We start from the raw sequence: 15046 nt of genomic DNA, 5'->3' as shown, positions 1-15046 counted from the left end.
TCCTGGTTATGTCTTCTCATCATTCACCTCATCACTTCCGCATTTATCGGTTTGTTTGCTAATCGCCCACGTCTTATCATTTTGTTCTCCATCCTCCATCTCTAGAGTATACTGATCTGGCCCCAAGTGTGACTCACACTGTCCTGCGGAGCCAGGGTGAAACAGCCAAGAATGAGGGGAGGGAAGCCAGGTGACCGGGCTGCCAGTCTAGGAATGTCTGCTGGGGCCGGGCCATCGGCGGTCAAGGTTTCCGACTGGGGCAGTATCTCGCAAGGGAGACAGGCGCAGCGGGAATTCAGAAAACAGCTAGGTAACATCAACGACGAAGACCAAGGTGGCTCCTTAGCAATGACTGCCGGTCCACGGCTACTGAGGAGGTTTCCCTGGTGACAGCTTGCTGACCTGTGGCACCGTGGCCCAGCAGTGGCGCTAAGATGGACCACTTCGGACAGAAACAGGCTTTCTACCTAAAATTATTAGACGAAACCTCAAAAGCAGGGGCAACTCCTGAGTGTCCCGATCCCTCGGGACCTGTCTGCTCACCATCACCTCCCAGCACGGTAATAACAATAATAATAATAATAACGATGGCATTGGTAAAGCGCTTGCTACGTGTCAAGCAGTCCAGCCCGGGCCACCCACCCAACCTGAGGCTTTCTACCACATGGGTGGCAGGAGCAGGCCAGGATGAAATTAGTAGCATTCTGGACAGCAGAAGGGAGAGAGAACTGTGGCTTCAGCAAATCCTTTGACAATCAGGCTGGACTGGATTCACTCCCAAGTCCTCTCGACGAGACTTACTAAAAGTACCATTAAGCCCACTGAGTATGTGCTAGGCCGGCGGGAGCTGGCTATCAATCAGAGGTATTTATTGAGCGCTTTACAGCTCAGTGCAGCCCTTCGAGAAAGTCGGCGGGGCAGAGGGAGAGCCGAGGGTCTTCTGGTTGCTACGGTAATAATGCAGGCATTTATAAAGCACTTTACTATGGTCCAAAACACTGTGTCTAGGTTGGCAAACAAGATAATAAATCAGGCACAGCCTTGCCCCACATGGGGGCTTACAATCTATGTATGTATCCCCCATAAGACAGATAACAGATGGAGGTCCAGAGAGGTTAAGTGATTTGCCCAAGGTCACACAGCAGGCCAGTTGCCGAGCAGGGATCAGAACCTAAATCTCCAGACTCCCAGTCCCACATCCTTTCCTCCGTGCTCTGCTGCTTAGGAAAAGAGGGCTGCACTGATGATGATGGTATTTGTTAAGCACTTACTATGTGCCAAGCACTGTTCTAAGTGCTGAGGTAGATACAAGGAAATCAGCTCGCCCCAAGTGGAACTCCCAGACTTAATCCCCATTTTACAGATGAGGTAACTGAGGCACAGAGAAGTTAAGTGACTTGCCCAAAGTCATACAGCTAATAAGTGGCAGAGCTGGGATTAGAACCCACAACCTCTGACTCCCAAACCCGTACTCTTCCCAGTAAGCCATGGAAAGAAAGCCATCGGACAACCTTACACTCTCTCCCCTAGCAGGAACCAGTTAGGTGAACTTCAGCCAGGAGCCCCTGAGTTTAAATGGCTCAAAGGTGTGTCTGGAGCGGGGGCACAATAGCCACCATTAAGGAGGTCAGAAACAGCTTCTTCTTTGAAGAAATGCCTTAAACCAGAGCCAGGAAGCAGCAGAGCCCTGCGACCCCAGAGGGGCACAATGGAAGGTGGGCAGCAGCTCTGAGGAGGAGAGAAAGGGGCAGGGCCAACGCTTGCTGGCACTGTTTCACAGCTAGGCCCCGGGCACCCCCTGGAGCTGCCCAGGGGCTACAGTAAAGGCACCCGGCCGACTCCCTTGTGAAACCTGTGCCCCAAGGATCGCTCCAGCTCCTCTCAGGATGGGAGTGAATTTCCCCTCAGCTTTAGAAGCCCCTGCCACGAAGGATTCAGAAATAGCAACTGCAAACTCAACCCCATCGTCTCTCCGCACTCTAGGAGGACAGGGGAGGGGCCCTGAAGGTGGACGGCCATGGCTCTACCTGACTGGAGGCTACAGGCCTGTTCACCCAGGAAATCGGGCGGCTGGCAGGAAATGCCTGAGGGTGTTCAGGGGAAATCGAAAGCCAGCAAGAGGAGATCCATTCCCCAGCAGGCAAAGCCATCCAAGCAGTTGAAAACATAAATATCTGTGCCGTGGGGATTTGCCCAGCTCAGTCTCAGGAAATACATTCTGCCTTCTCTCAGCCTCTTCACAGTTTCACTTCAAAGGGGGAGGCAGCTTTCCCGACAAGGTCCAGAGACCAATCTGTTTTACCTGAGGGATGATAGGGGCACGGGAGAAGAGGGTAAGTGTGAGAAGACTGAAGAGACCCAAGAAAAGAAAAGCCGGAAGAAAGCCTGGGGATGTAGGGCTACCAGACCGTAATCTCCTCCCTTAGACTTCCCATCCTCTTGACTGGAAAAAACTCTCCACGCTACAGGGACCCTCCCAAAACCATTTATTTTTTTTTTTATCAGCATGACCTCTGCCTTTCAGAGCCTCAGGGAAGTTCACCTAACTGGTTCCTGCTAGGGGAGAGGGTGCAAGGATGTCCAATGGGCGGGAGCGGACCTGCAGAGGGGGCGGGAGCCGGCCCCTGCTCGGGTCACCTTGTCGGGCCGACTGTATCAGTGCCTTGTTCTGAGGCCACCTGACTGGGTGTGAGGCGGAGAACTGGGGAATGCATGGACTGGAAAAGTCCAGTTTGGAGGGTTTCCTACAGTGTCAGATTCCAAGGAATCACTGGGTCGGTGCAGGAATTAAGTCACTCCACGAAAGTGCCTCTTGGCAAATTCAGACCTATCCCGGGTCCTTTACAACACTCTCTCTGCTACTGATTTCTGGCAGGGTTCGAGACTCAGTGACCCTCAAAGTCACCACCTGGGCAGAAACCCAGGAGTCTACAAACTCACCAAACCATGAATTCTGGGGATAAATGTAAAGTGTCTCCACTAGAAAAGACTAATCCATTCTTAGGCTCCATTCTTAGATTCCCACGGGGAATCCTGGAAACCAAATGATCAAAGGCCAATAAATCACCAGGATCAAACAATCAGAGGCTGCTGTCATGGCAGGGGGTGCTCCCCAGAGAAATAGGAGGGAGAGCCCCTGCTCGGAATGGGCAAGGCCACACACCAGAAGGGAGCAAAACATTTTTCTATAGGCTTCTACAGACATGAAGAGCTAATAATGTGGGGCCTAGTGCAAACAGCACAAGTCTGGGAGTTGGAGGACCTGAGTTCTAATCCCGGCTCTACCGCATGCCTTCTGAATGACCGTTGGCAAGTCAGTTTCCTCATCTGTAAAATGAGGATTAAATACTTGTTCTCCCTCATGTGGGTCAGGGACTGTATCCAACCTGATTACCTTGTATCTGCCAACAAGCTTAACAAATGAGAAGCAGCATGGCCTGGTGGATAGAGTACGAGCCTGGGAGTCAGAAGGGCACGGGTTCTAATCGCAGCTCTGCCATTTGTCTGCTGTGTGACCTTGGGCAAGTCACAGCTTCTCTGTGCTTCAGTTCCCTCATCTATAAAATGGGAATTAAGACCGTGAGCCCCAAGTATGTCAGGGACTATGTCCAATCCAATTATCTCGTTATCTACCCCAGCACTTAGAACAGTGCCTGGCACAGAGTAAGTGCTTAACAAATACCATAATTATTATTAAATACCACTATGATTACCAATAATAATAATGCTTAGGAAAAACATTAACTCACAGTGCTTTTGCTCAGCTAAGAATGGGCATCATTGATCTACTGCTCACCACGGGAGCAGAAACTCAGCAGGGAGGGCATTTGGGCGAGAGGGAGAGATCCTGACTCCATCAAGTCAAGATGGAGGAAGGAGTTGCCAGTTTTGCCTCTGCTTGGTCCTGAGAAATACAGCCAGACGGAAGACAGGGGAGAGGCAAAAATCTTAGAGAGTCTCTGGCCAACATCCAAATGTGAACATTTAAATCAGAGTTTAAATATGCCAAAGTACTGTGTATTTAAGCAGACCCTCCATTAGACAAACATTGGAATCATTTTTCCAGGCCTTCAATTGAAGGAGCTCTTCCTGACTCTCAGGCTCTGCCTTCTGGGGCCAGGAGGTCAGGCTACGGCTGGTACCTGCATACTGGGAGGGGAATTGATAGTGACTTTTTGTGAAGCTAAGATAAAAGCAGCCGCCAACCTCTGCTGACTGAGAAGAGACAGAGGGTCTCTCTCTCTGTCCGGAACGCCACGGGTCTTAGGTGGAATGAATGTATTTTAAGAGCAGGCCCAAGCCTCGTCTGAGTGAGCTGCAGAAACGTTACCCCTGTTACTCTATTATATTGTACTCTCCCAAGCGCTTACTACAGCACTTGCAACACAAGCACTCAATAAATACCTTTGATTGATCAACTGACTGATTGCTCACAGATAGGTGAGCACAGCAGGGGAAGCAGCATGGCGAAGTGGGTAGAGCACGGGCCTGGGAGTCAGATGGTCACGGGTTCTAATCCTGACTCCACCACTTGTCCGCTGTGTGACCCTGGGCAAGTCTCTTCACTTCTCTGGCCCTCAGTTACCGCCTCTGTAAAATGGGGATTGAGACTGTGAGTCCCACAGGGGACAGGGACTGTGTCCAACACGATTTGCTTGTATCCACCCCAGGGCATAGTACAGTGCCTGGCACATAGTAAGCGATTAACAAATGCCATAATTATTATTATTGCTACTTAATTAAAAGCAAACCCAAGTGGGCAGAAGTGACCTGCAACAACTCGGCACATTCACTGACTCCTTGTACCAGCTCAACAGCCTGCAAGAGAACAGGGCTTCCCAGCATGATCCAATGAAAGGAGAATCGATCTGGTTGTCAGAGGATCTGGGTTCTACTCCCGATTCGGCCACATGGCTGCTGGGTGACCTTGGGCAAGTCACTTAACTCCTCTATACCTTAGTTTCCTCACCTGTCAAAAGGGGACTCAATACCTGTTCTCTCGCCTGCTTAGGACTGTGAACTCTGTGTGGGCAGGGACTGTGTCTGACCAGATGGTTTTGTAACTACCCGAAGGATCTGAAAGAAAGGGCTTGACAAATCCTCCAATTATTATTATATGGATTCGGACCCAAGGGATCTGTTTGGTGAGTCTAGCATTACAGAGAAGAAAATGTTTAACCCTGACACTCCCACCATTCTGTTTTAAAGCCAGGCTGCAACAGCAGTCTAGAACACTGTGAGTGAAACAAATAAACTTTACATTAACCTCAGTCCATTGTAATTTATTTCTCACCCTGGACTAAGGCAGGTAGTTACACAGGGTTGATTTCCTGCCTCACGGGAGTAGTTTGCCAAAATGCCTAGCCTCTCCGCTCTGAGCAGCCCCTTGCTGCCTGGCTTCCCTTCCAGAGGGGCCTCGACCAGAGAGGACCTGCAAAGTCCCAACTGCCAAGAAAACCCATCCAACCAGTTCCCGAGGGGGTGGGTAGGAACTCACTCCTGAGTTCAAAGCCCCAGTACAGTGTGGGGGCTGCCAAGGTGGGCAGCAACTGGCCGGGTCACCTTGGACCACTTAGGAACAGGGTGTCAGGTTCACAGGGCTCTAGGAGTCGCCCAGAGGACCAAGGTCTCGGCAAAGCAGGGTACTGCTACTTACCAAAAGGCGGCTGTCACACCTCCCCGCGAAGCAGCCAAGGCAGCGCGGCTAATCGTCCCCTGACGCCACCTCCCTCTTCCTGCCCAGCCCTGTATATCCGGTGAAATGGCAGGTTGTTACACGCTGCCCGAGTGGACAGCGGGAGGCTCATTTGCCTTGTGAGTTGGAGCAGTTCTGGCCCCAGACCAGGGCAGCCAAGAGGACGGGCCCTACCCTTCACGGCAGGCCCCGCCCGGCCCATTAAAGTATTCACAACTGAAATCATAAACAGCCTTCCTCCGGGGCTTCTGGGAAGAGGAAGCAACAGCAAAGGTGTGAGCTTTAACTCTGCCTCTCCCCAAGCCAAGGACACAGTAGTCCCTGGCCAGGAGTAGCCTCGGCTCACGCGGTCACCCACCCTCCAGCAGCACCGCTGGCCACTAGAACAGGCAGCCACCTCCGCGGAAGAGCCCGGTACAGCCGAGAGGAAAGTGGGAGAGCAACAAGCTGTTGCCCTGCCCCACCACACCAGAAAAGTTGACTCCCAGGAGACCAGGATAGGAGCCAGGAATCATTTACACCTTCCCTCCCCATCAGCTCCTAAGAAGCCCAGATGGAAGGGTGTGATTATTTTTCAGGTGAAAGCTCTAAACCCCAAGCTCAGAGCTACCTAATGAGTGTAAAGCTGAAGTAAACTGCCGACTCCCATGTCCCCCACTTTTGGCACAGAGAGAAGAATAAATAAGAACTTAAGCCAGCTACCCCAGAGTTCGTGTCTGTCCGGCCTCCCAGCTGGCCCTATTTGGTCATGACGCTTGGTCTCCCTGTCCCTCTCCCCAGACTGGCAGTCGAGCAGTTAATGGGCTCCCCCTCCACCCCCTCCTCTGGATCGCAAAGAGCCACAAACAGGCTCAGAAGTTAAAGAGCAACTACCGCCTCCTGGAAACCTTTTCCATAAATGCCTTATTCAGAAGCAGTTCCACGGGTAAGGCATATTTTCTGCATTTCTCTCATTCCTGATTCTTAGGGGTTTCAGAAGCAGGAAATACAGCTTCCCTTCTCACGTCGGAGTGGGTTAAAGGGTCCTGCCCGGCTACAGAGCAGCAGGTGAAATAGCCCCAAAGACTTTGTTTACATGAAAGACCCTTGGCAATTAGACAAAGGGGAAGTTAAATACAAAAGCACATGATGAAAGTCAAATCATTTATGTGATAACAATACTCATTTATTCTAAACCTCCGCAGATCCAAAGATTCTAAATGTGCTACAGGCATTCAGTTTCTCAGCACCCTAGGGGTCAAGAGTGGGAGTAAAAGCAGGGGGAGGCAAGTATTGGTATTATTAGCCCCAATTTACAGTTGGGGAAACTGAGGTTTAAGGAGTCCATCTGTTGGAATAGGGATAAAGCAGAAAACAGAACACTACTTGTCTTTACCTCTTCACTGATGAGTAATGCTCCTGTAACGTTTCTCTTCAGCACACCTAGGGGTATGAGTGTGATGGCCTCTGTAATGAAAGCTACTTCTTCAAAATGGAGCCACCTGAGACTCATAAGTAGAAATGAGGAAGGCTTAGAAGAGACAAACAGATTCACACCACACACTCACTCTCCTGTGCTCCTGAGCACCCTTGGGTTTAAATACCACCTGCCTCTGGTACTTATCTGTCCACACTGAAAACAGGTTTATGCCTCCCAATGGAGCCGACAGGTGCCAAGGGGATTGCAGGAGAAGCTGACAGATATGAAAGCATGGAGGGCTTTGGCTCCTCAATTTTGGGGTCAAAAGGAGCTCCCCAGGGAGAACTCAGTACCTGCCATCATGGTACGAATGAGATGATCCCAGGGGTGCTGGGCAGTGAAATGCTCAGTGACTTGTGGTAACAACTGTATTTACTAATAGCCTAATGTGTGCAAAGCTCTGTACTAAGCACTGGGAAGAGAACAGGGGGATGAGATATAGACAAAATCCCTGAGCCCTAAGGTGAAGAGAAGTGAGATGACAAACCCATAAGGGAAGGAGAAAATGTAAGAGCAAATTGGAGCCAAGGAGGACAATAAATCCCCCTCGAGAAGCAGGGTGCTGTGGCTAGAGGATCAAGGTTTCAAACGCCTCATGACTCAGTCCAACTGTTAGAAAAGTCCTAGCCGTAGCGGAGGCCTTCCCAATGTTCTAACCGTTGATGTGGCCAGGATGTGAGTCCTCCCAGGGCTGTAATTAATGGGAATACCGATGACATGGAGGTGAGCCTGGCCGGCTTCAGTAGGCAGCAAGCGTCAACAGTACAGCCAGGGTCAACAGGGTGCCTCTTCAACTACTCAAGATGGCTACTGCTGGGAACATGAAATATAATAATAATGGGATCTGTTAAGCACTTACTATGTGCCAAGCACTATTCTAAACACTGGGATAGATACAAGGTAATCAGGTTGGACACAGTCCATGTCCCACATGGGGCTCACAGTCTTAATCCCCACTTTACAGGTGAGGTAACTAAGGCACAGAGACGTTAAGAGATTTGCCCAAGGTCACCCAGCAGATAAGTGGCGTAGCAGGGATTAGAAACCACATCCTCTGACTCCCAGGCCCATGCTCTTACCACTAGGCCGTGCTGCTTCCCATGAACATGATGGTGTCATTACCAGATCTCATAAAGCTGGCCACCCCCCCCCCAGCTCCCTCTCATGTCACACCCGCCAGAGGTCATGGTGACTTGGGTCAGGAGCCATCATGTTCCAGAGCTCTGGTGGTCTCTGCTCACATCCTTGCTGATTACTCTTCCCATTATATGGAGCACAAACCTTTAGAGTTGAGGGTAGAGAAGTGATCTTCTCTCTTCTCCCCACAGGAACATTCCCTCTTGGTTTGATGGTGGGGGGGAAGGGCTGTCACGCACACTACTACCAGATGGGAGCCAAACAGCACCTGCCAGTTCCAGGATGGAAGCCTGGGCCTTTCATTCGTCACTCTCTTTGCAATAAATAAGCAAAGGGCTTTTCCGGCCTACAAGTTTCTATGGTGTCTCCTGCCCTAGAAGTCAAGTGAACAGTGTTTGCTGACCTACCGCCATACCCTGCTTCTCCTCCCTCCAGACACAAACTCTGCAGAAATATCACTTTATGCCCATCACCTTGCTTTCCTGCAAGTCTCCTGGGGTTCACCAAACTTGATTCCTACATCTCTCCAGGCACCTTTCTTCAACCAGATGCCTTGACATAATTAATCTCCTGGCACTACGGTCACCACAGGATAGCTTAACGTGAAGAAACTCACTCAGGTTTCTGATTCTGTGTCTTTTGGGGAAGGCAAGTGGATCCTGGATGTCAGGGAAAGGAATACAGGATTTTGTGTTTTTAAATCTCCAAAGGGGCCAAGAAATATGCGCCTAGGAGCTAAACAATGTCAGTTGGCTCCAGAACTAAGTCCTGATCTTTTCCCGACATCCTTTTCATTAAAATACACAAGCCCCAGAACCTACTGAACTATGCACACCTAACCAGAGCAGTCCAAAAAATAAGTGGGTTTTTTTTTGGGGGGGTGGGGGTTAGAAAACTCTCATTTTACTTGATAATAATATTGGTATTTGTTGGCACTGCAAGCCAAGCACTGTGATAAATACAAGCTAATCAGGTCAGACACAAGGGGCTCTCAATATAAAGAGAAGGAGCGTGGCTTAGCGGAAAGATCTCGGGCTTGGGAGTCAGAGGACATGGGTTCAAATCCCAGGTCTGCCACTTTTCTGCTGTGTGACCTTGAGCAAGCCACTTAACTTTCCTGTGCCTCAGTTACCTAATCTGTAAAATGGGTATCAAGACTGTGAGCCCTATGTGGGACAGGGACTGTGACCAACCCAATTTGTTCATATCCACTCCATCGCTTAGTACAGTGAGTGGCACATAGTAAGCACTAAACCAATACCATTATTATTACTATTATTAAAGTGGGGAGGGAGAGCAGGTTTTGAATCCCCATTTTACAGAGAAGGAAACTGAGGTACAAAGAAGTGACAGGACTGGCCCATGCTTACACAGCAGGCAAGTGGCAGAGCTAGGATTAGAAGTCAGGTCCCCCAGGCCTATGCTCTCTATGATAGGCCACACTTGACTCTCCACTGGAAAAAACAGTAACTCTAGTCCTTGTTTTATGGCATATCACGACCTTGATTTGGGGAGAGGAAAGGCTAACATGCTCTATGCTCACTGGAGAGGGTAGCCTTCCCATAGCTACCATCCCAACAACGGCACTGCCGGGAGGAATTCTTCTTCCCTTCCTAGCTCCAGCAGAAGGCCAAGGTTGGCCATCCTAACTGGACCGGCTAACCCAGCTGCTAATGCCGGAGGAAACATCTCAGAGTGGAGAGAAAGTGTACGTGTGTATGTGTGTGTGCCTTACCTGTGATTATCTGTCCTCCTTGATCCCTCTGCCTTCATCCTCTTACTCTAAAGTAGCCTGTCCTCACTCTAACTGACCTAGATTGCAAGAGCTCTCTCAATTCCCGAGTATTCCTCACTCTCATTTACTCTATGTCCTGAGAGATACGGCAGGAGCACACAGGCACTCTTCCTGTCCCATGCCCTTCTGCATCATCCCCTCCTTTAGCTTCCCGCACCCCTCCTCCCCACAATCAGCTCCCTAGGATCCTCTCCCAACCACAGAGTCCCCCAGTGCCGAATAAGGGTCAGCAGGGAGCGCCTCGGTTAACTTCCCCTCCCTCTGCACTGGGGAGAGAGGGTGGAGGATGGGATGGAGGGGAGGGTGGGAAGGGGGGGTGGGGCAGCTGCAGTGCGTGAGAAAGTTGCCTGACATTCAGTCCGGGACAGGGGCCCTTTCCCTCAGGAAGTGGCAACAGTCCTGGCCAAAGGAATCAGTCACTCAGCTGCAAGCAGAGCAGGGCCATGAAGGTCTGTTTCATCGCTAGTTTGAGGGAATGAAGTGCTGCTCAGCAAGGAAAAGCCTGAGATGTGAGTGGGATTCCTGTTGATAACAGAGGTCAAGACAGCATATATCTACGCTCTTTCATCCTCCCTCAACCCATAGATTCTGGCACAGAGAGCATCACCTAGAATTGGTATGTTATGGCATTTAGTAAAGCACTTACTAAATGTCAAACTGTATTAAGCGTCAAGTAGATATATGATGATGAAATCTTTTAACACAGTCCCCACCCCACACAGGGCTCACCTGGAGTTAGGATTTTGTGTCTTAAAGTCTCACTTGATTTCTCCACTCCTTTCTGGAATCCAGTTATAAGCCAGAAAAGATGAGCACAAAGGCCCACGACTCAGGACTCTGGGTGATGTTCTATCAGTCAGAATCCATCAATGGCATTTACTGAGCGCTTACGGTACAACAATACAGTTGGTAGACATGATTCCTGCCCCCCTTTAAACCTTACTGAAAGCACATTTCCTCCAAGAGGCCTTCCTTGACTAAGGCCCCCTTTTCTCACTCCCTTCTGCAAGTCACCCTGAATTGCTCCCTTTGTTCTTCCCCCTCCCAGCCCCACACAATTTATATACATATCTGTAATTTATTTGTTTATATTAATGTCTGTCTCCCCATGTCTACACTGTAAGCTCACTGTCCCAAGCACTTAGTACAGTTCCGGGCACACACAAAGTGTTCAATAAATACGACTGAATGAACTTGCTCTACCCTTGTACCTCTATCTGTAATTTACTTCAATGTGTCACACACACACCCCCAATAGACCATAAATGGGATCACGTCTCCCACCAGTGTTATAATGTACTCTCCCAAGTGCTTAGTACAGTGCTCTGAACCCAGTAAGCACTCAGTAAATACAATTGAAAGAACCACTGAATGTAGCTTTCAGTTCCCTGGGGACTGGGTTCCTGCTTGGGATATGGAGGAGGGGGCTCAGGAAGCAGAAGCATTACCTTTCCCAAGGGATGGGGATTAGCAAGGTCTGTGCAAAGCTTGAACAGCTGGAGGGTAGCGAGGTCAGCAGAGAAGGAGAAACAGCAGAACTCTTGGTGGGGGGGAGGGGTGTAGAAGAAAGGGAAGAGAAAGAAACCCATCCAACCAACGGGTCAGAGAAAACAGCCTAGGAGCAAAAGAAAGAGGAGATGGTGGGAAAGAGAGCCGGGTGGGGGGTCCGATAGGAGCAGTGTCTCAAGGGGGAGAAGGAAAGGGACTGGCTTTAGCAGGCTGCCTCAAAAACCAGTGTGGCTCTTGGGTTGCAGCAGGGAGCTTTACAGTAAGCTCTTTTCTATTCCCTAGCTACCCGCCTCAGGGCTTCTGGGGTAGTGGGAGGAGTGGGGCAGGGAAAGAACAAAGACATCTGGAAATGCAGATGGCCAGAGAAATACAGGGAAGGCAGGAAGTCTGGGATTGGAAGGGGCAGGGGAGAGGCTAAAGGCTCTGCAGCTGAAAAAGGCGGTCCCCCACCCCTGGGCTGGCTCAACAAGCCCCTGGACCCAGCAGCATTCAAGCAGGGCAGCAAGCTGGCCCCTCTCTAGTTTGTCCACTACTGGGGCACTGGCAGGCCTCAGCAAGGAGAGATCTGGACTGGGAAATGGGATCACTGCTTATCACAGTGGTCAGGGCAACGCTGGAAACTTCAGAAGTTACATACAACACATCACACTCAAGCCCTGGACCACAGGAACTCTTAGGGGAGAGGGGAAATGAGTGCCTCTTTCTTTTCCTCACCTTCTCTCACCTCCCTTTGCCTCATCGGGTCCCCACTGAGCCTAGGCCTTTGGTCTTCGCTGGGTCAACAGGCTCCACACTCAGAGACATACTTAAATGTGGTCAAGCAAATATTTACACTGCGGAGAAGTCAGGCCATAGGATAGAACCCGCTAAAGGTCTCAATGGTCTATATAAGCTGTGGGATGGTTACTTGCCATCTCCTCCCAGGTGTCAGAAAATACAGGAAAGCTGGAGCAACCCAGAAGCTCCTTCCAGTGACTAGAACTGGGAAAAAAAAACACTTGGGTTCTCCCCAGCAAGCCCCAAGGCAGAGAGGGTTGTCAGACTGGCCCCTTAGGGTATCCTGGAGCCAAAAATGACCCCTCTCCTGAGGGTGAGTCTTCCTCCCACCTTGGGAGAGGAGGCAAGCAGTAGCTCATCCAGAGGGTGACCCAGCCTAACTGATTTGACGTGAGTCACTACGACAGATAATATTCTTCCTCCTACATACTTGAAGCTCAGACAGCCCAACGGTCACACTAGCCGAAATCAGTCCACAGACCACTTGAACCACGCTGAAAGAAATGGCCAGGTGGATCTCAGAGGCTGGCAAAAGAGACCGCCCTCTTCCCTCTCCCCTTGGGTTATTCTGCCTATTTGACTTATCCTTCCAGACAACTGAGGTAGGGTCAATACATCTCAGAAGCTTACCCGAGATGGCAAAGGCCTAGGGAGCTTCTTCTAACGAGACGGTAGAGCGTAAGTCTTCTTAGAGGAGAGTTCCCTCGACCCTACCCCTTCCAACGCTGTCATTATTCTTGGTGCTTATTATTTGTTGAGCAACGGCAGTCCTACCCACTACATGCAGAGACACAGCTCCCGGACCCTGGGGCTCACCATCCCCGCTCTGCACAAAGTACCAGGGTCTGGCTGCCTAGTGACGCACATGGGTGCAAGAAAACTTCCTGGCATCTTAACAAGCAACACAGTTAGGATGAAACTGGGTATTCTGCCGCTGGCCGCTCCCACGGCCACACTGTAACCCCCAAAGCTCTCAGTCACCTGAGAATAACCTCTCTTTCCCACGGAGGGGGTGCTCTTTAGTTTCTCTGAAAGAGGGGGCCTTTCGGGACAACCTTCAAAACAGACCTGGGGAAATGACAACTTTGAAGGGACAACCTTCAAAACAGACCTGGGGAAATGGCCCGGACCAAAGAGCAAGCACCAGCATCTCCTGGAGCCTGGGGCGTTACACCAGCCTTTCCGGAGGATAACACGGCCAGTCGTTGGGATCCTTCCAGATGTTGGACGAGAGCGGAGAATCCCTGTGGGGCCTAGCTTTCCTCCTTTCTCCTGCCCTTCCACACCAACTAACCTCCGAGACACAACAGACCTCGATGGACTGCAAATTTAACATGCAACAATGTAGGCCATCGTCCCGCTAGCAGCCACTTACATCTCCAAAGCAAGTGTTCGGTCTCCCCCGTGTCTTCCCCGGCCGGTCTAATCGCAACTGTCTGGTCTTCAACGGGCTGAGATGCCGAGCGGGCCCCACACAAGCTGTTGTAACGGAAGGGCATTGGTTTTGGGGGGGCCGGGAGGGGAGGAGGGCTGGGATCTGGGAGTCTTGGGGCCTGGAATGGCAAAAGGGATGGGGGGCGGTGGCTAGTGGATGGTGGGGACAGGCGTCTGAAGGGTAATTGAGTTGGGGTCAGGGAGCCTAGGGGTACCAGGGGAAGGTGGGGATGGGGTAGGGGAGGGATAGGAGGGTCCCACGGCTAGGGAGGTCAAAGGCAGGGAAATCAGAGGGCAGGGTGGACCGGAGGACGGGGGTGGGGGACAGAGGGACCAGGGATTGGAAAAGGGGGTGCCAGAGGAGGCCAGGAGAAAGGGGTATCAGGAGGAAGGAGGGGTGAGGAGTCAGGGGGCTGGGGAACCAGGGAGAAGGGGTGTTTGGGGGCAGTAGGAAAGGGGGGCGGGACGAACTCCAAGGGAAGGATGGGGGAGAAAGGGAGAGAGAGGGAGGCGCATTTCACTAGGTACGAATGAAGTCACATATTTATCCTGGGTGTGGCTCCACCCTGGGTTTCCGGGGTGGGGGCGGGAGAGACTCCCCCTCCGAACCGAACTCGGAGCTCCGGGGTGTCCCTCCTGGGGTGGTGGGGGAGACGACCCCGGGGCAGCCCCCTTGCTCCCTCCACACTGCAAGAGGCCTCCCGGCCTCGGGGAAAAAAAAACCCGATGTGCCCCCGACCCCTAGCTCAGAGAGGGCAGAGGGACCCGGAGGGGTGGACGGACAGAGAGGCAGTCGGGGGGCTCGGGGATAGACTCACGGTGGGTCGCGGGGCGGCGGCTGGGCCTCTCCGGAAAGTTTCTGAGGCGGTAGGGCGCGCCGCAAACAGCTCAGTTTGAAAGACGCAAAGTGGCTGGAGGGAGGGAAAAGGGGAGGGGGAGGAGACGAGGAGGAGGAGGCAGGGGGAGGAGGAAGGGGGAGGCCAGCCCACTGCCCCTCCCCCGTGCGCTCCTCCTCCTTGCGCCCCTCTCCATTGCGCCCCTCTCCATTGCGCTCCTCTCCATTGCGCCCCTCTCCATTGCGCCCCCGACCCGGACCCTCCTTTGGAGGGGCGTCCGGCCGTGGTCACCGCCGGCCTTTCATCCATTCACCCGTATTTACTGAGCGCTTACTGCGGGCAGAACACTGTACTGAGCGCCTGGGACAGTCCAGTTCGGCAAGAGAGACAATCCCGGCCCACAC

The 15046-nt window shown here is 51.7% G+C and overlaps 1 protein-coding gene across 4 annotated transcripts in view; it reads right to left on the bottom strand.

Moving 5' to 3' along the window:
• The window catches only part of PLEKHG3 (pleckstrin homology and RhoGEF domain containing G3), a 36579-nt gene extending 21885 nt beyond the window's left edge, over positions 1-14694 (bottom strand). For 2 of the 4 annotated variants that reach the window (XM_029065556.2, XM_039911484.1), the window contains exons 1-2: positions 14625-14694; positions 13748-13851 (exon numbers count right to left, since the gene is read on the bottom strand). The gene's annotated coding sequence lies outside the window, so the exon portion shown is untranslated. Of the gene's footprint in view, positions 1-5656; positions 5863-13747; positions 13852-14624 lie in introns of those variants that run through there. The other 2 variants (XM_029065571.2, XM_029065564.2) reach the window with 2 other exon arrangements.
• Between the last annotated feature and the right edge of the window lie 352 nt (positions 14695-15046).

The sequence above is a fragment of the Ornithorhynchus anatinus genome, chromosome 1 (genome assembly GCF_004115215.2).
Source record: "Ornithorhynchus anatinus isolate Pmale09 chromosome 1, mOrnAna1.pri.v4, whole genome shotgun sequence".
NCBI classification, from domain to species: domain Eukaryota; kingdom Metazoa; phylum Chordata; class Mammalia; order Monotremata; family Ornithorhynchidae; genus Ornithorhynchus; species Ornithorhynchus anatinus.
The sequence above is the reverse complement of the archived record's forward strand: the minus strand, read 5'-3'. Positions and strand labels throughout refer to the sequence as shown.